This window comes from Gallinula chloropus (assembly GCF_964237585.1).
Source record: "Gallinula chloropus genome assembly, chromosome: 3".
In the NCBI taxonomy this organism is placed as follows: Eukaryota; Metazoa; Chordata; class Aves; order Gruiformes; family Rallidae; genus Gallinula; species Gallinula chloropus.
The window spans coordinates 40,792,786-40,813,679 of NC_140087.1; positions in this window are offsets into that span (position 1 = coordinate 40,792,786).

The following is a 20,894-nucleotide window of genomic DNA, read 5'->3' on the forward strand; positions in this document are numbered from 1 at the left end:
TGGTGGGGAATGCAAGTAACAGTGCACATGAATGGACCCTGGCCCATGGAAGTACTCCCATGTCCCTTGTTCAGCTGTAGCCTAAACAGACACTGGTCATCTGGTCACCATCTGTGCCAGTGCGGAAGGAGAGGCACCTCCTGAGAGGGCTTCAGCCCAGGGATGATCATCATCACCTGCCTGAGGACAGAATGGATCTCTCCACTGGCTTTCTTAGAGAGGGATCCCAATGTAGGCTTTGAAAAATTAACTTTAGATGCCTAAATTGAGGAACTGTCAAACTCCACCTCAAGAAGTCCAGCTTCATTCTCCTCTTCTTCAGTCCTTGCTCAGATGGAGGAGGGATGAGGCTGGTGGGGAAAAACACTGAATCCTTCAGCTCTCCCCTGCCTTCCTGCCTCCCTGGAGACCTGCTGCTGCCAGCATGCTCACAGCAGGCTCTGCAGTTGGCTGATGGTATATTACTTTGCAGCTTCTAGGCCTGCTACTGACAGTTCATCATGGCATTAGAATTGTAATGGGCAACATTTTGCTCAGGTTTGGCAAGTAAAGCCAAGTTTTAATATGCTTATTTTCCTCTCTGAACTCTTACATACCTTTAAACATGCAGTCTGCAGTGACATCCTTGCCTCTGAAAACTGCTTTCATTAAATCATCTAAACAGACTGTGAAGCCCCTGAAATATGTTTGTTTTGTTGCATGCACAGATGCAATTAGAGTGAGACCTGGTGGGACACAGGCTGGCAGTGCTAAGCTGTCCTCTCTGGAGACAGCTCCCTGGCCAGCAAGGATCCTCTGGTCACGAGGTGCTGTGTTTTTCAGCTGTGGTGGTGTTAAAATAAACTGCAACTGCACGTAATGCTGGCCTAATTTTGCTCTCCCTCCTGAACGTGAGGATATTATGTACCAAAGAGGCCAAAGAAGGGTACATTGCACATCTGTTGTGGCTGTAAGGAGAGCTCAGCAGCTGGAAGAAGCCTGGGAGAAGAGTAGGCAGCCATGCATGAGGGGACATCTCCAGGGCTAAAATAGTGCTGTGGCTTTGCATGTAGATGTGATCTCTGCCAAGGTGGTTTGAGAAGTCTGGTGTGCAGTGCATCCTTAAGCCTTTCACTGCTAAATATGTGCTAAATATCTCTGAAGACACAGGAAATTTCTGTTCTAACAAACAGCTGCAAGATTAACAATTTCCAATTTCCTATCATATAGCCATGCAGCATCCCACAAAAAGAAAATCCCTTAGTCACTGGTCATCTATTAAGGGGTTGGTCTTTTGGATTACTTTTATTTTCTTTTAGACACACATAAAATGCAAAGCATCTAAGGTCTAAATTCGCTTTTGGTTTTTTGCACAGTATTTTTGGTATAAAAGCCAAGGAATTAACCTCATGTTTGCTGGGACAGAGGTGACTGAGCTGCCTGCCCCATGTGGATGAGGTGTGCAGGCTTCCTCATGGGACAGAGGAACACCAGGCATGCTCAGGAGTGTCCGAAGGAAGAAGCTGTGCCTAAATGTAGCCACATCTTGTAGCAAGTGAATCTCAGTTATCAAAATGCAAATCTGTCTAAGGCCATGACATCATTTTTCATGGCTGTGTTTCTGCCTGGCTCACCATCACATGTAGATAACCCTGTAGCTAGTTTTGCCTTGTAGCTCTTCTTTTCCATAGTATTCTCTGGAAAAAAAATGTTTGAAAATGCTTGTGATCTACAAAGAAGATTCCTTCCTTTCCTTTTTAAAAAATATTACATCATCAAACTGACATACTGATTGAGAGCAGCCCTGAGGGACTTGGGGGTGTTGATCAGTGACAAGCTCAGTGTGCGCCAGCAGCGTGCGCCAGCAGCTCGGAAGGCCAACCCTGTCCTGGGCTGCATCAAGAACAGCGTGGCCAGCAAGTCAAAGGAGGGGATTCTGCCCCTCTACACCTCTCTTGTGAGCCCCCACCTGGAGCACTGCATCCAGCTCTGGGGTCCCCACTCCAGGAAAGACATGGAGCTGTTGGAGCAAGTCCAGAGGAGGGCCACAAAGATGACCAGAGGGCTGGAGCACCTCTCATATGAAGACAGTCCGAGAGAGTTGGGCTTGTTCAGCCTGGAGAAGTCTCTGGGGAGACCTAATTATAGCTTACCAATACTTAAAGGGGTCCTACAGTAAAGTGGGAGAGGGAGTGTTTATCAGGGAGTGTAGTGATAGGACAAAGGGTAACGGCTTCAAGCTGAAAGAGGGCAGGTTTAGATTAGATTTTAGGAAGAAATTCTTGACTATGAGGGTGGTGAAGCCGTGGCACAAGGTGCCCAGAGCAGCTGTGGCTGCCCCCTCCCTGGCAGGGTTCAAGGCCAAGCTAGATGAGGCTTTGGGCAACCTGGGCTAATGGGAGGGTGTCCCTGCCCATGGTAGGGGGGTTGGAACCAGGTGGTCTTTGAGGTCCCTTCCAACCCAAAGCATTCTCTGATTCTGTGATTCTATGACTGAAATGAATGAACATGGATTTCCACCCAGCCTACAGTGCTTGTAGCTGGATATTGTTATTGATGGTCTTAATGTGTTTGATGGTCTTATCTAGCTTCTTAGCTGTTGCTGCCACACAAAACCCACACAAGTCTGTTGTCACTAGTTAGAGGAGAGGTGGAGGACAAAGGAGGCAGATATGTATTTTGGCAGATGTTACAGAGCATTTAAGTCCGTCAGAAGACTCCATCTTCACTATGTTTCTCTTTCAAGGCCAGCTGAATGTTCTTGTTCCTTTTAGTCTTTCAGGTGCCTTGTACTTACAGCAATGCCCACAGCTGGGTACGTCAGAGGCACCAGCTCTTCACAATACTGCTTGCTGCCCGTTACAAGTGCTCCAGAAGGACGAATAACCTTTCTGTGAGGGCAGGTACACTTGGCAGCATCTCCTTCTGTTTCAAAGCATGTGGTGAAACCCGATTCTCACATATTAAGGCCCCTCTGGATGACTTTGGCAATATAAATATCGTTGAAGCAGCTATAGATGAAGGACTCAAAGTCCAAAAATTCAGATTGTAGCTTTTCTGCAGCTGTGTAGTGACTGGGATTGGGTATGGTGCCTCCCTTTGGTCATAGGCACAGAAATTCAAAGCAGATGCCCGTTAAGACATCCCAAAACAGGTACTCAGCCTACGTCTGTCCATATGTCAGGGTGGTGTTGGCCCCAGGTTGGTTGGGTCCTCTTCATAGGCACTGGTGTTGTGGCAGACATGTGTTTTGTTCCTGACCTCTGTAACCTGGCAAGTGACCTCCTGACAGCACGACAGCTAGCACACATGCATCTGAATGCCATAGCTTAAACCGGGTGGCAATTAAAACAACCACACAGGTGTTTGCTTACACCCCTCAGTGAGATGGAGGACGAAATTGAAAAGGGTAAAAAGGTAAAATTCACGGATTGAGATAAAGACAGTTCAATAGGACAGAAAAGTAAGAGAATAATATCATCATCATTATCAACAACAGTAATAATAATAGAATATACAAAATGAATGATGAACAGCACAATTGCTCACCACCCAGTGCTAATGCTCAGCTAGTTTCTGAGCTGCACTGCCTCCCATACAACCTCCCAGTTATATGTTGAGCATGGCATCATACAGTATGGAATATCCCTTTGGCCAGTCTGGACCATCTGCCCTGGCTGTGTCCCCTTACAGGTTCTTGCATGCTCCCCACCTTCTCGTTGGCAGGGCAGTCTGAGAAGCTGAAAAACCCTCGACTGCTTGGCAACAACTAAAACATCCGTGTGTTATCAGCATGACTTTCATCGTAAATCCCAATCATAGCACTGCACCAGCTACTAGGAAGAAAATGAAATCTATCCCTGCTGAAACCAGGACACTGAACAATGTATTTTTCAGTCTTCACCACATTTGATGCCCTCCCCTTGAGCAAAAGAGGAACGAAGTTAGGGGCCATTTGTCAGGTATATGGGTTGTCTTTCAGTAGGCAGCTTGGAAGCTCTCACACCTCCTTTTAAGGTATGGGGAGTGTATGCTAGCAAAGCTCTTGGGCTGTTCCATGGAAGGTCATGCAAATGTCAGTCTGTGGCAATAGAAGGAAAATGTGTTTTTAAAAAGGGGAAAAATCATGCTGAGCTCAAAGCATAAATTGAGGCCTTGCTTTGCCAAGTGGATGAAATGTTGCCTGAGAATATAGGATGCTCTTCTGTATAAACAAAAGAACAGAAGACGTTTTCTGTGCTGGAAAGTAAAGTAAGAAAGAAATGGAACTGAGCAAAATCCTAGTAACAGCTGAAAATATCGGATGAAATTGCTTCTCTACAGGAACAACCCATCATCATGTAACACAATACAAATATGTATTTGCAGGTTTTTGTCAACTCTGCTGTGAACGTTCTGCTCGTGTGTTGATTTTGACATGGTCTAGAGGGCCAGAGTAAATTAAACCAATCCAGTGTAACAGAAGCAGTGTAGGTCACCTTCTTCTAGGAGTCTGGAGAGAGTAATTTTCTGATGCCACTTAGCTAATGGGGTGATGCCCATACTCTGCAGATCACTGACTGTGCCCAGAGTTTTGGTTCAGGGTTAAGTTTTGCTACAGCTGAGTGAGACACACAATCCCTCCTGAAGTTCCAGAAATCAGATTTAGGTCTGCATAAGGTCATTAAATATAAAGCCAATGTAAACAGCACAGGACTTAATGAAAATCCTCTAAAAGTATAAATCCAATGGATTTATTTCCTGAAGCAGTAGCAAGAGTTAGTTGTGCAGAGGCTGCTATCGATCCAGCATGCCTAACCCTGTATTTTATGGCACACCTTTTACGGAGGCATTTAAGCATCTTGTACATCAAGGAGATTCACATCGATTGAGACAGAACAAGACTCTTTTCACTCCCTCATTTGGGAGCTCATGCAAGGTTGTTCTGGATTACTTTCTAGGTGGTTTCTGCTGCATTACATTGAAAAAGATGGTTTGCATCATGTTCTGAGGGTGCATCATGCAAGCCCGCTCTTGTTTCTCATGGGGGAAAACTCCACCACCCAGGATCCTTTACACTGTCTTCTTCTCTCAGCCTCTACACATGTTTGGGGGCCTTTCCTCTTCACACGGGCCCGAGTGTTTTTGCTAGTAGTAACAAACTTGTCACTCCATCTGATACTGTAAAAGGAGATTTTTGGAGATTTTCCTACAGCCTGTCAACACTAAAATTACATTACAAGACTTCTAACAAGATTTAAGCTCTTGGGCCTGGACTTCCAGTTATGTTCTTCTTATAACGGGATCACTCAGATGGTGCTGATTGTTCATACTGATGAGAGAAGGCCCTGGGTCTGAATAAACAGTTTGCAGATACTTAAAAAATTCCATACACAAATCAGAAGTCCAGAGGCAGGAGACTGAAGCTTTCTCTGTTGGTGATATTAGTGATAGTGCTGGATTATCCTCAGATTAAAACCTGGCCAATTAATACATCTTGCATTTGCCAGCTTCATATCTAACCTGTCACATGAAAGTTATTATAGAAACTCTGGGGTCATTACAACTGTAATATAGAGATAATTATTGCTATAAGCAAAGCAGTTGTTTACCTGGGTTACCCCAGCACAGCCAGGCAGTAGTGTTGTGCTGGGCAGTCTAGAAGTGTTACCCTTAGGAGGGTTTAAAGGAGCCCTCTTCCTAAAAATGCTGTTTACACCCTGCTTTCTCTATTTCACAATTTGCTTTCCTAATTAACTTTTAGTCAAGGCAATTAATATCTTGTTGCTCTACAAATGATTTCAACAAAATATGTATCATCCCTGTATTTTCATTTTACCTTGTCTTCATGACCAAACAAAAGGAATTTTAGTAGAATGATAAACTCAACCCACTTCCATTTGCTTTCCTAACCAGGAAAAAGGATTCCTATAAACTTTCTGGGTAACATACTTACATGCCTACAGTGAAATTCACTGATATTAGGTGAACATCTCACCCCTAAATATTCCCAACCTGTATTTCTGCAAAATTAGAGTATGCCCAGTGACCCTCCTGGCTGGGCTGATAATGATTACACACTGATAAGCAACCTTTCTGTGACAGGAAATTTTAATACATTTTCAGTGTTTAACGTTGTTGGTAGCAACTTTGGGCCTGTAATAGTATCAGATCTGGCTTCTGTCGTGTCACTCTTAAATTCCATTACTAAAAATATGTCTATTCAATCAATTGTTAAAATCGTAAGTTAAATTATTACCTATGCAGATACACTTAGGGCATTCTGAAATTTGAAATGAAAGCTAACAGTAGCTACTGAACCTTTCTGTTGGCCATTGTTGTATTTTAAACAATAAATATCCATGTGCTAATTGTTCTTTTACTTGGGTGCTTTACTTTGCCTTTTTTTTTTGCAGTACATCACACACAGCTGACCAGAATTTTTCTAATTAATTTTTCTGATCATCATTTTTCTCTTAGCTTGCACAGCTTGCCTTTCAGTTGTCACTCTAAACCCAGCCCCAGCACAGCTATGGGCAAAATAAAGTTGTGTAGACAGGTTTTTATCTTCCTGCTATAATATATTCATTTGCCTTATATATAAAAGGCATTGAATTCATCCTGTCTTATAGATGTTCATATCAAGATGACCAGAAGTGCCTGGTTAAGCAGAAAACTCAGCATCTCATGAGTCACACAAACATACAGGTAAAAACTCCAGAACAACTCAGACAGGGTCTTCCTGCCCCAATAGCAAGAACCACGTTTGGATAAAGTGTGCAAACAGTTCTTAAACTATGTGCTGCAACACCATGGCAGGTAGTAAAACTGTGTGAGCATAATTGTTTGAAAATTATTTAAGTAATAAAATTAGAAACTGATCTTTTATTCTTAGGTTGCAAAACTTCATCATGCTAGCTATTATCAACTAAATAATTTGTTTCCCTGTCTATTTATATTTGGCTGAATAATTATTCTAATCCCCTTTCATCAGTCAGGTGACATGTTATAAACTGAATCCATTACGAGTTTTTCTTTTGTGGCTGATTCATTCTAGACATAGAACTTTACCTAACAGTTTTAATCTGCATTTTTGGGTGAGGTTCTTCTTAGCCATAAATGTATACATCAGGTGCTGCTATCTAAAAATCTTTAAGAATAAGCAAATTTATAGCTCAAAACCGAGCAAAAGGAGAATCTGATGTCTTGGTGGTTTTGCCTCAAACCTTTTGTAGGGTTAAAAGGAAACCCGCCCCTCAATGCACCATCCTATTATGAGCATCTTTTCCCATTTCAGTCCTTTTCAAGTATTTCCTAATTTATAGACTCTTAATACATGTTGTTCATATTTGGCAAAACACAGGAAACCTCCCCCCTGCCCCAGCTCACGCTGTAAAAGTACATTCCAGATTTGTGAATTTTTTTGCTTCCTTGGTGTCTTTTTTCTTCACAGCAACCATCGAAATGAATAAATTCAGAGAGGCTGCCCACTGCTTGCTTCAAGTAATCATCACGGAAATCCTTTGGGGTTCAACTTGCAAATCCTTGCAACATTCTAAACCAACTTCATTATTAAAAGAAAAACATTTCTTTATTTCTTTCCTAACAAACTGTAGAACTGTAGCCTCATTTCACTGCTGAAGAATAATCTTGCAGCAGCAATTCAGTCTTCAAAATTTCCACACCACCAGGCCAAGAGGCTATAAATCATAGCTGGTAGGGGCTGGATGAGACCGCTTCTGGGGAGGCATTCCCCAACTGATACTATTTCAATTAATTAACATTGGAAACATTATCCACAGCATTCATGCTTTTAATAGCCCTAATTGGATACATGTAAGTCTCGTGTATTAACAAGTCAGTGAAATTCAATCATTCGTGGACAATTCAGACTTAAAACTACATAAACTGGTAATGTTACAATATCCTTAGCTTTCCAAGCATTCTCCCACAAAAATGTGTCAAGATAAATATTGCTTTGGCTTCCCCAGTTTAGCAGGTGTGCCCTAGTCGGTTTATAGCAACTGCAATTAATTATCTAATTCTCCCTGGACCAATGCCCTGTGCGTGCAGTCACTGGTTTCCTTGCATTGTTTTAATAATATGATTAATTTGATCCATCCTTCCAAAAAATAAAGCTCATAGAAAACAGGTAATTTAAACTGGGCTTCCAGTAGTTTCACACATCTGCCCGCTATGGTTGGAATCAGGAATCATCAGCATCACCTATAAAGCTCTTCAGATGCTCCTAAAAATGCTCCCAAAGTTTATCTTTGGCGATGCCCTAGCCAGAGACAGAAGCTGCTTTTGAAAGGCAAGGCTTGCCTCTTCTAAGTATCAAACGTATGGATCTCCCCATGTGGATGCACAAAATTATATATGTCTTCTAGCCAACACTTCACTTTCAAAGCTGATCGTCAAATATAGGAATCGTAAATATATCATCGTGCAAATAAACCCTCTCTAGTGTCCTAGCCCACCGAAGAACCTCTGATGGCATTACGTTTATTAAGAACAAAACTACTGCTGGGTCTCCCTCTTGTTAAACAGAGGTGCTTTAAACGGGGCGTCCTTCACAAATCCGCTAGCTCCTGCTGTCTGAGAGGTTCCCAGAGAATTTGCAACTTCACAGCTATTTATTGATTGTACTGCATGAGCTGGATCTTCACACGCAGAGAGAGAAAAGCTTGAAATGAAATCTACCTCTCACTTCATGCAACTTTACTATTTAAGAGTATTTACTATTTAAGTCCTGGAATTCCTGGGAGCCAGTTTTCCCCTCGCGCGAAAGCACATGCAGCATACATGTCTGGCAGATTCACAGAGCATCTGCGTGTAGTCAGTTAGCAGTTTCTAGGGAACCCACCTCTGCAGGGGGTTTGGACTCCACGATCTATCTCTGGAGGTCCCTTCCAACCCCTGTGATTCTGTGAATCTCAGGAGTGGGGCCGTGGGGCAGCGCGTGCAACCTGCTGCTCCAGCGTCCCCTTGCTCCCTGGCTGGCCAGGTGCCCAGCGGCGGCCAGAAAGCAGCCTCAGAAAAAGCAAAGAAGTAGCAGCTGCCACTGCCCAGGAGGAAAAAAAAAACCCACAAATAACCCAGCGATTGTCTTGGAGGAGCTAAATTGGGAAGTGTTAATTGGTAAAACAAAAGGCTGTGATTTTCTGGTGGGTTATTTTCTGCCCTGTTGTATGAGGGACCTGTTTCTAACAGCCTTCCGCTTTGGGGACTGAGAGATACCTTTGCTGTCATGTTTGCCTGCAAGAGCTGGGGCACAGCAAGGTCAGCTTTGGGATGCTGGTCACTCATGGATGCTGTCAGTGACCTGAATAATCCAGGCAGATAATCGGGACAGAGGGCAGATCATTTACATCAAAGCTGAGAAAGAAGCAGCGTGGCTCTTGACAGGTAACTGCTTTCATAGTCTGGGTTTGGGCTGCACAGGCAGAGGGCAAGCTTTCTGTTTTCTGGTGGAAGCAATGTTTTCTCAGCCATGAGATCTGCAGATCTTGCTGGCATCAGGCCACCAGCACCCCTCAGAAATGTGGATGTTTCTCTAGCAGGACCTTGTGCAGAAGAAAGTATCAAGTGATATCTCCCCTTCTGTCTTAGAGGAGAACGCATCAGTCCTTAGAAGGTATCTTAGTAACAGTCTTGCAAAGGTTGGTACTTGGAACAACTACAGCTGTTGGGCTGGCACCGTGTAGCTGCTCTACCATTTTTCACTACAGCTGAAGTTACTGGTCTGTGATAACTTGCTCCTGTGCAAACACAATGATTTTTTATTAATTTTTTTCCAGTTCCTACTCTGTCTCATCTAACTTTTCTGTTGTGTGTATTCTTATTTCTCATGGAGAGAAACAGCTTGCAGGAAAAGTCATTTGTCTGAGTAAAATCCATTGCTAACGTAAATGCCAGTTACACACTGGGGGAGGAGACGGATACGTTAGGAATGCCATAAATTGTCTATTTCTTCTATCTTGACCCAGCTTCTCCTGGGAGGTTTCAGTTATATCAGAGCATAAATTCTTGAGGGGCTTGAGCCACAGGTTTCAGCTTTCTCTGCTTCATGGTAACGAGAGTCAAGATCCTTTCCTGCACTGTCGTTGATTCACTGCACCCTCCTTGTGCTTGAATTACATGCCTGAGCATCTGGTTTTCCAAGACTTGCAGCTTCCCTCCTCCTGGAGATGAGTGGAGGAGGCTTGGAAAACTTTACTGTCCCAAAAGTCCTGACAGCACATGAAGATAGACCCAGCCTTGTATTATCCCACCTTTTAGTGATGTAATACAGGGCACAGAGCCAGCTGCAGGAGGAAATGTGCTGTGTGAAGTCACAGAGGTACGAAGCAGCTATGTTTCTTTTCTTTTGCTGGGGACCTGGGAAGTCAGAGATGATGAACAGAGATGAGGCAAAGTCAGAAGATGAGCTCACAGGCACAACTCCTGGAGCAGAGTTTGTGCTGGAGTCTCTTTGGTGACCAGTGATAGAACCTGAGGTAACAGCATGAAGCTGCGACAAGGGAAGTTCAGGTTGGGTGTTACAAAGAGGTTCTTTACTGGGAGGGTGGTTAGGCACTGGAACAGGCTCCCCAGGGAAGTGGTTTCAGCCCTGAGCTTGGCTGAGTTCAAGAAGCATCTGGATGATGCACTCAGTCCCGTGCTCTGACTTGGCTGGCCCTGTGTGGAGCCAGGAGTTGGACTCAATGATCCTTATGGGTCCCTTCCAACTCAGGATATTCTATGATTCTATGAGTCCTGAGCCCATCTGAAGACTCTTACCTCAAGCAAGGGCAGCATGGGGCTGCAAAGCATCCCATGGGAGTAACTTTTCCTTGGAGAAGACAGCAATGCTGAAAGCCAGGAAGGATGTTCCAAGTGGCATGATGCCTTGTATGGTGGAGTTCCAGCTGCAACTGGGACCTCAGGGCACTATGGCAGTTGCCAAATAAAAAGTTGGAAGAATTTCTTCCATATCCTGTTGGATGTAGTGATTCCTCAGGCAGACTTCACTGTGATGTGAGGAAGAAAAAAGCCAAAGCATCGTAGGAGCCCAGGAGGACTCTCTCAGAGAGGTGTGAGTGATGCACTGGCATCTGTGTCCAGCCACATTCATCCTCGCCAGCATGAAGCCACTGGATCACACCCACACTTGGGTTCACTATTGTGTACCCCACATTTAGATTCGTGTGGAAAGAAAGAAGATTTGACCTCTCATTGCTCCAAAGGGATTTCCTCACATTCTCCCATGGCTCTTACTCATGTTTCTCGTAATCAGAACAACCATAGGCTGAAAAAAAGGTCTTTCAGTCACGTAAAACTCCCTCCCCTCTTTCTCTCTCCTCTAGGACTATGCTGGGCCACATATTTGGGTGAAATATATGTGGGGGTTTCTGTGCTTGCTTTCTGACATTCTCTGATTGCAAACCCATGGGTTCATAAAGTCTACTTTCTGAATGTGAACACATGCTGCTGACACAGTCATTGCTTTGGCCAGCAGCTCTTTTCCCATGAAAATAGGGAGCTTTCTCTCTGGGAGGTGCATCCTGAACTTTGTTCAACTACCTTTTCACATGTCAAAAGCAGGAATGTTCACTTCTGGGACGACAAGAATGAATGCTCCTAAAACACACACCAGGGTAGCTACGCTGAGCTATGATCCGCATGATGACACACTCTTGTGTAACTTAGGGATAGGATAAATACTTCATTGACCTTTACTCTGATATCTGCTTATTTATCTGCATTAGACAAACAGCCAATGGCTGTATCTCCGCCTCAGCAAACAGCAAGTTCTGTCAGCACTGCAAATACCATTTGTTGCTTTATTTTATGGGAAGGGAGGAAGGAAGTGAAGATGGAAGATTACCTTTTTATTACTGCTTTCAGGGATCCCTCACTGTGATGCCTTCTTTTCTCTGTCCTGGATGTTTGGAGCTTTTATACCCTTGGCCAAATTTTGCCTTCTGGTGAAACTCTGCCCTGTACAAGTCCTTGAGCAGGTGGCACATTTGACGAGACCAACAGCAGTCAGCTTCAGGCTTAAAGACAGAAATAGCAGATCCTTACTGAACTCCTGTGAACTGCTCTGGGAGGAGGAAGGTGCTTTGGTACCAGTCATAGAAAGAGCTTCCAACAAGTTTCTATGTCTGTCATAGTCCTGGTCTAAGAAGAGAGGAGGAGACAGCCTTTGACCAGAGCTTTGCAAATGGTACCTCCCTTATAATCTAAAAGGCTAGTGCAGTTAGGCCTTTCTTTGATTAGTTCCAGGGAGCGTACAGCAAGCTTGTCTTACACGAGCAGCTTCTCGACTTGACAGCACCAACCTGGCATGAGAAGGGTGTCTCCTTTTGATTTTCTTGGCTCAGTTATTGTGGTTTATTTCACACTCGGAAGAGCTAGATGCTAGAACTCAGCAGGGGAGAAATTTAATTTCAAGCTTGAATACAAAGTTTGGGATCTGGTTCCAATTTCCAGTTTGCTGTAGCTTGTCCTCAGCACCAGTGATTAGATTACTGAAAGAACCCCTTCTCAGTATTTCCTTAGGATGAATGTGAGACAGAATCCCAAACCCAAATGTCTCCCAAATTTTGAGGTCATTTACTCCCGGCTCCATTTTTTTTCAGAGCTTTTTCTCAGGAATAAAAAACTTCCCTCCAGCCTGCGTTCCGAAGAAGGTCACACCCAGTTTAGCTTGGTCTCTTAACACACCGGCCTGCCCGGATAGGGTTTCATTTCTCTACTGACTTCTGCAGAGTCCTTTTTCTGATCAGCACTTTGTTTGCATTTTGTGCCTGAGCCAAAGACCACAAAAACTTTACAGGGATGTCTTCGTGGACTTCAGGGACAGCTATGTTAAGCTACGACATGTGTTTCCATGTGCCTTCAATCAGGGGGTTTGGCGAAGTTGGGAAGAGATTTGGTTCTGTCTTACTGAAAACAAGAAATCCTGGATTCAACACAAGTCACTCTTTGCTTCCTTCTTCCCGTACTGAAATGTTCAGTAACTTATGGACATCTTCCTGAGCAGTGTTAACATTTGATCCTGAAACCTTTGGTGACCTGCTGATTGCTAAGCAGCCACGGGCTAAAAAAAGCCCCACTTCTCCTGGCCTCACTCCAACAGCTTTAATCTGTAAACTAAAGAAATTTGCAAATATTGTATAACAAGAAAGAGAAAGATATTTTTCATAACATTGATGAGATATTGTCCAAAATAAACCATCTCACACTAAGGAGATGACATATGAAATAGTAAATACACAGCAAAGCTAAATTGTTAATTGAGATAGGAAATTGGCTGCTTACCCTTGGGAATGGAAATCTGAATGAACCTAAGGTTTTAAAATGAAACAAGTCGGATGCTTTCAACCCTCTCCCTGGGGTGTGATAATGTCAGCATCACATCTTGATCTCTTTTGGAAATTAACTCTTTCTTTCTTTTCTTTCTTTTCTTTCTTTTTTTTCTTTCTTTTCTTTCTTTTCTTTCTTTTTTTTCTTTCTTTTCTTTCTTTTCTTTCTTTTTTTTCTTTCTTTTCTTTCTTTTCCCCTTCCTCTTCCTTTCCCCCTTCCCTTCCCCTTCCCTACGCCTGCAGCATATTGTTGTGGTATTGTTGCTGTCAGCTTGTCATTCTGATGATGTTTTCTGTTTCTCCCAAACTTAAGGTGAGCAGAATCACAATTGGGCAAGCATATACGGAGCGCTATACCTGCTTGGTATTCAGTGGCAAAGACAGATGGCTGCCAAATGGCTGGTGGGCATGGGCTTTCAATACCAGTGCAGTCTTCACAGACTTATTTTTGCACTCCGGTCTGTAGTCCCTAGTTTTCTTGATTGATGCTAAATGCAGTTGTGAACTGTCTCCTGTCAGGCTGTGCGTGTGTGTGTGTGCTCGGTGCTTGCTTGTGTGTGCCTGTGCATGAATGCATGTGTGTGCCTGTGTACATGCTTGTGTTGGGGAGCCTCTGGGGTGCCAGGACTCATCTTGCCTTGAAGCGGGGTTCATCACTCTTCTCCTCTCTTCAGAAAAATAGGATGGCACTGTGAGCAGTTGACAGAGAAGTCCTGGTCTCATGTGAGCTTTTTCAATTTTAAAGCTAGCATTAAAATGCGTATTCAAAGGCTACTTGAACTCATCTATATTCATTGTTCTTCCCTCTTTGCCAAGGCTTCTACTTTCTCTTCTTCCTGACAACCCAAACAAACGATGTTTCACTCCCTCTCCTCCCACTTCAGCCCTCTGGACCTAATTGCTAGCTTTGCTTCCTTCTGATCCTTGTCACCTTCCTCTCCTCCCAGCTCAATTTCTGGTTTATTTAATCCACTTACTACCAGATGTTTCCACTGTGTGAAAGGAACCTCTCGATACCTGCATGGGAAGCTCGTCTCACTGAAGCAAGGAAACCTGTTTGTTCAGGCAAAGGTATTAACTACACCTACATGTGCAGCCATCTGATCCCGAGCATGGACATCTGCAAACCATTCTGGAAAGTTAGTTCTTCATTTTGGTTCTGCTTTCTCCAACAATCTACAGTCAAAAAGACAGCAGGGAATGAAATGACCACAAAACAAGTTTATTTCTTGCAGAAATCCCCGAAAGCTGTACAGAGGTCACAAGCAGTCCCAGCGTGGAGGGATGGGAAGGGCAGTTGCATCTGATACACCTGGAAATTCCACATCTAGCAGGATAATCCAGATTTCTGGGTACTGGAGATGAACAGAATGGCCCAAAGCAGCTGCAACATGTCAGGATCTGTCCCATAATAAAGGCTGAATGTCAAGAAGGATTAACCATTTAGGCAGATAATGAAAACTGTTACATTTGATAGGGTAATGGGAAATATAAATCACTGTGCTACATGTCCTAAGGCAGCTACTAACAGATGAGAGTTTGGGAAAGACTTTCTCCATGGGCAGATGGGCAGACTGTTCTTCAGATTTCCGTGGCAGAGTCTCAGCTTTAGATCTAAAACACTTGCTACCGGAGGATGCGCTTCCCTGAGATTTTAAACTGGTGTAAGAGCAGGCTGTGATGGGATCTCACATTCAACACTGCCTACATTTCCATGCAGGAGTCTCCATTAAACTGGGAATAAAGGGGTTTCGTCTGTGGGGAACCTCTGAAGGGTGAGTGGAAAATGCAACTCCAGAGCTGAGGCTGTCCCTGGCACCCGTTCTGTAGAAAGCACATAAACGTCTCCATAATTTAAGGTGGGTGTTAAACACCTCTCTGTTCAGCACTGAGATGCTGCTTTGCCCTTAATCCACCTCCAGACTGTTGACAAAACGTTCAAGCCTGTTTACATACCCTTTGAGCCTGGGCTTGTTGCCCGGCTGGGGCTGCTAGGCCTGGGCCAGGGACTGAGTTTTGTTTTAATTAGATCCCTAATCTGCCCATTCTGCCATGTGGCGTGCAGTTCCCCAGTGACATCTCATGGCTCCTCCAGGTTTTATTTACCAACACTTGTCCCGTTTCACTCTGGATTCCTCTCCTGTGTCCTATGAGCCCCTTACTGCTTACCTACAGCCGGCTGGCGCCAGGGCATGGCTGCAGTTGCCAGGGACAGGGGACCTAGCTGACCAACAACTGGAGTTGTCCCCATCAAGCTCTCACAGGAGCCAGAAGAGCACTTCAAGGCTTGGTGCACTCCTTGCGCAACATGTTTGAAGGCTCTGTAGGTGCCAGACTGTCTCAAAAAGTTGGAAGAGGGGATCAAGCAGCAAAGAGAGAACTATGCCTCCTGAAGTGTGCATAAACTGATGTAACATCTCGTGTTAGGAACATGAAGTTAAACCCACACTTAGGTGGTTTGCTGAACTGGGCACCGTACCGCAGATCCGTACAGGGGCTGATTCTGGAGCCCCGGTGTGTGGGAATCACACACATACGTACGGGTGTAAAATGAGCAGACACAGACCCGCTAGGGGATGGCAGGAGAGGATGTGGGGGGAGCTTCAGCCCTTTCCACAGGTCACCTAATTCAGCTCATGCACACATAGCCAAGCACTGCAGCAGGCAGCACATGACTGCATAGCCATCTCCATCCTTGGAGAGGTCCAGCAGACTTCCCTCGTGCAAAGGAAGCACTTATATGTCTCACTTTCATATTTTGGGTGCCACATCTAAGTACTCACACTTCCACTTCTTCTGCATTAAAATAGGACAAAAGTGGTGCAAACAAGCACAAAAAAAATCAGAGAGTTTATTGCACCACCCAGATAAGGTAATGGAGAAGATGTTCCTTTCTATCCCTGGTTTATAAGTTTCTTTCCCTCCCTGACCACCTTGAACCAGCACTAGTGTGATTGTGTTATGAGCTGGCTCTGAGAGCTCAGCCGGCTGAAACCTAACTGTCCAAAAAACAAGCGGTTAGGTTTTCAGTCAGAATCATGTATGAAGAGAGCACCTCAGGCCTGTGCCCATGTCCTCCTGGGAAGGGAACCTCAGCACTGACTTTGCTGGTAGGACAATGCCCCCGTTGCTGCAGTCTGGACAGACCCAGATCCCACTGGATACAGATGCCCAAGCTCTGCTCTTCCTAAGGAGTTCGGCTGCTCTGTGCTGAGACAGTCTCAGTCCCGCTCCTCAGCCTGTAACATAAAGACTGCTCAGCATGGGCTAGGCACAGAAAAAAAAACCCAGCCCTTTTGCAGGAGTCAGGTAAGTGAAGTGCTCTGTACAGAAGCATTCCCGCTGCCTGCAAACCCACAGCACCCATTTTAACTCTCTGCTGCACATTAAACCCAATAATCACGCCAGAAGTCACTTGCTAGTTGCCTCTCTGATACGGAAGAGAGAAATTTCAGTTCTTGCTCAGAAGTAGCAGAAAATAGAGCAGTAAAGCAAGCTGTGCTGCAGGAGGTGAAAACGGAGCCAGCTGTGGGGGGCAGCTCTCCTTTGGAGTGGTGGCCTTGGCACTCCGGGAATGCCCACCCATGTCCCGCTTTCTCCCAAAGCCTTTCTGCAGAGTCATAAAGGAGAAGGAATGGTCCTCTGGTGCCTCACACCTTCTCAAGAGATGCCAATGTCTCCAACACAATGCAGGTATCAATGTGGAATAATAGCTACTGCCAGTCTCTGGCCTAGCTCCTGTTTTCTGGGCGCCTCGCCCGCAAAGGGAGAGCACATGTTGGCTCAGGGTTTGTAAAGCACTGCGGACATTATTAATGATTTTCAGTTAAAAAATAGCAACAATAATGTGGACAACAGCGCCTCTGGGAGCGAGGCTGCTGTGCCATATGCTGCCAGGAAACACCAGAGGAATCTCCACCCAGGGCATTGGGAAGGGGGCCTGGGCTGTGCCTCCTGGCTGAGCTGACATGAGGTGGCAGTGTTTCAAAATTCAGCTGCAGCACTCTTAGGACTACTTCGGCTTTCCACCGGCATCCTCCTACTTGTAAAGATCAGCAATACTCTTCAGAAAGGGGCATCTGCCTCCTCTTTGTTCTAGGGATTATTTAATAAGCCACTTCATAGGAACAGCCTCTAAAACTTACAGGAGCCGATTCTGAGTCTTTCTTTGAAATGCTGCCGTCTTGTTTAGAAGTAAGATCCTGGCACATAAACATGTTTGCTATAATTTCAGGTGTAAATTTATAGCAGCCTAGTAATATAAGCTGTTTTAATATAAGAAGTCCTGTGCTGTTTCATCCTATGTCAGATTTGGAGGCACTTAAGCTGAGCCAAATAAAGGCACTCCTGAGCTGTTGCAATTGCTCAGCTGGGAGGCTGTAGTGCGATAAAGCATCAATACAACAGGCAACTTGTCTTATGCTGACATTTTTCTCCTATCTGCACACAAGCACATTTGTGGAGCGATGCTATAACACATTTGTCTTGAGCATCACTGTATGCGCTCTGTGAGATAGCACTGCAGCGGGCATCACGGTGGGGGACGCATCAGATGTCTCTGGTGCAAAGGGCCATGGCTCTTGGTGGCCCCTAAGGAGTGAGCTGGCTTGTAGGGTGATACGTGGGGCAGCCCTTGCAATTGCAAGGCAGTACCTCTGCCACTGTTCCCCTTCATTATACAGGAAGGAGATGAAGTGATGGCAGATCGTATCAACACAGCCTGACGTGCAAAGCCCTGCAGCAGGAGCCTGCAGCAGGAGGCAGGCTGTGTCGAAGGGTCTGCAAAGGCATGAGCCGTGTCCCCAGCCCCGTGTCTGAGGTGTGAGGCTCGTGCCACTGGCTTCAGCTGCTGGAACTCATGCCTATGTGCAGGGTCCAAAATTAGTCACAACGTCTTACAGGGGCATGCTAGAGTCCTACATATAACATAGCACAAAATGAGCAGGAGCCTTTGGTGCTGCAGAGCTGGCCCCCACTTGCAAGTGGTCCTTCATTTTAAAGACCCCAGCATCAGGGAGATTTTCACAAATAACTTTTGTTAAAAGTAGACATTACCTGGTGAGGTCAGATTTGCTGAGTCTGGAGAAAGTCTCTGCCGGGCAACTTTAAAAGGAAGAGTTACAAAAAAGTCAGGGTACTTTCAGATTTCTTCTACAAAGGTCTAGGACTGCAAATTTGAATCAAATCTTGCTGTCTGAGAAAGCTGCATAGCTTGTAAATCAGTTTTCTGTTTACAACTGCCAGTGAGAGATCCCACTCTATTAAAGGTGATGTCATTTTGTAGTGCAGTGTCTGTTTTTCCCATGGCAAAGATGGATCTGCCACCCCAAATCAGACTGTCGGCTCATCACATCTTGTTTTCTGCCTCCAGGGATGGACAGTGGATGGTGCTGTAAAACACAGTGCTTGTCTTCACTCACGGTCCTTTGAAATTCATATACTCTGTGCAATGATGCTACCTGTTTGTCTCACCTCCTGCACATGCTCAGCTAATGCCCCAAAGCATTAGGCTTCACTACACCTTTAGTGTTGTGCATCATGTCAGATCTTGCTGACAGTACAAAACACACCGAACGTGTATATATTCCCACAGAGTTTTACCATCAAAGATTTAAGTGCCTAATTCCCTATTGCTCCCCAGTGTGCATGCAGGGCTCCCCAGGAAACTGCAGCTAGAAGGTTTTATTAGAAGCCTTTATAAAAATAACTTTGGGCACGATCATCAAGGGTTTTCTAATAAGCATGTTCAAGAATGGGTAAAAGTAAGAATAACTACATTTGATTTAGCCAACTGATAATGAAAGTATATTTCACACACTTAGAGAAAACAAGATATTGACACACACACATTTCATGTATATGTGTATGTATGTATCTGTCTACCTACCTATCTATCAGAAAACAGCAGCAGGCACACGTGAATAAAGTAACCATACATAGTCTGCCCATCAGCTGCATCCATACGAGCAGTCTGAGGTGGAGGTTTGGGTTGGGCCCAGCAGCGTGCCAGCAGCACCTTCCTGCCTGTCTTCCCCCCACTGGGGATGTGGGGTCACCAGGGAGCCCGAGGTTCCTGAAATCCTGGAGCACTGCTAGGTGTTAGGCTGAGCAGCTACATGGTGTTTTTTTCAATATCCAGAATGATCCCTGGAGTGTCAAAGGGAAAAGATATTTTTTGACTTATTGGCCTTCAGACTTCAGAGACGTTACTGTCACACCCACACACTATCACTGCAAATGGCTGCCTCTGGGCATGCAGGGAGGGCCTACTTCTTGAAGTGCCTTGATGGATATTGTAAAGTATCTGAGAATAAAAGTCACTGGGGGGGCACAGCCATAACTTCAGTCAGGCCAAACGCATGGGAGTTGAGAGTTGATTCTTCAGTGAAGGCTTTCCTATGTTCTGGCACTGGAAATGGCCCTTAAATACCTGCAGGCACTGTAAGGCCTCTTTCCACTGTGTAAATGAGAATTTGGCTCCTGGGAGCTCTGCCTGGGTAAAAGCATTTGGATTTAGCCTGTGTGTTAATATAAATTTAGGCTCACTGTGGTGCCTCTCTGTACTGAAAACTAATGCTCTTGCTGGTTCTAGCCCTGACTAGCCACTACCCTCTCCGCAAAGGGACTTGCACCTCATGCTGCAGATGAAAGACACACAGAATAATACCTCAGATAACTTTGAAATAAAGCCCTTTGCCCCAGCACAGGAGCTTGGAGGTGGTAATTGCAGCAGAGAAAACCCAGGCCGCAACAAATTGGAAGACAATATGCAAATGAGAGAATAAGAAAATTGGAAAAAAGGAAATGGAAGTGGCACTCCAAGGCAAAATCCTTTCAACAAGACAGCTGAAATGAATGCTTAGTGTCTTGCGGATGTAGCTGGCTGATAACAACATTCACTGCTGAGAAATGTCATTACTGTGAAAAAGAAATAAAGATTAATACTCAGGAATGAGGAAAAGGCTGGAAGTCCCTGGTGACTGAAAGATGAGGAACAGCATCGTTTACGTTTTGCTCGTTGTTGTTGCCAACTCTCCAGGGAGGCCTGGGGCTGTGCGCTTTGTAAGCTTTATTGGAACTGCATTGGCATTAATCATGTGCCTGAAGGCAACATGGCATGTTATTTGGCAAACCATACTATGTGATATAATGGGAGGGAAGCACGTGTTTTGGGTTTTTTTTCTTTAATAATGGTCACCGCAAATAGACCTGATTCTGATCTCACACTGGGTTTATGTAGTGATTTCACTGATTTACACTGGCATGTAAAGGAAAGTAAGGCCAAGGTGTTAGAGTGGATACATATCTAATCAGCTGTCATTCATCTGAAAGGGTTCTGTGAATTGCATTTGGGTAATACTAATTGCAAACCTGAAAAATGGAGAAGAAAACAAAATGAAAAAATAAATCTTCTTTTTCCTAGATGCCTCATGAATAGAAACTGGCTTGTACCACACGAGAACAGGGCTTTATTCATTGTTTCTTGTGCTCATGCATTATAATATTGTTTTACACCATTATGGATGGAGATACAGTTCCAAAAGGTCTGTTAGCAAAAAGGAGGTGTAATCAAAGTGCTCATGT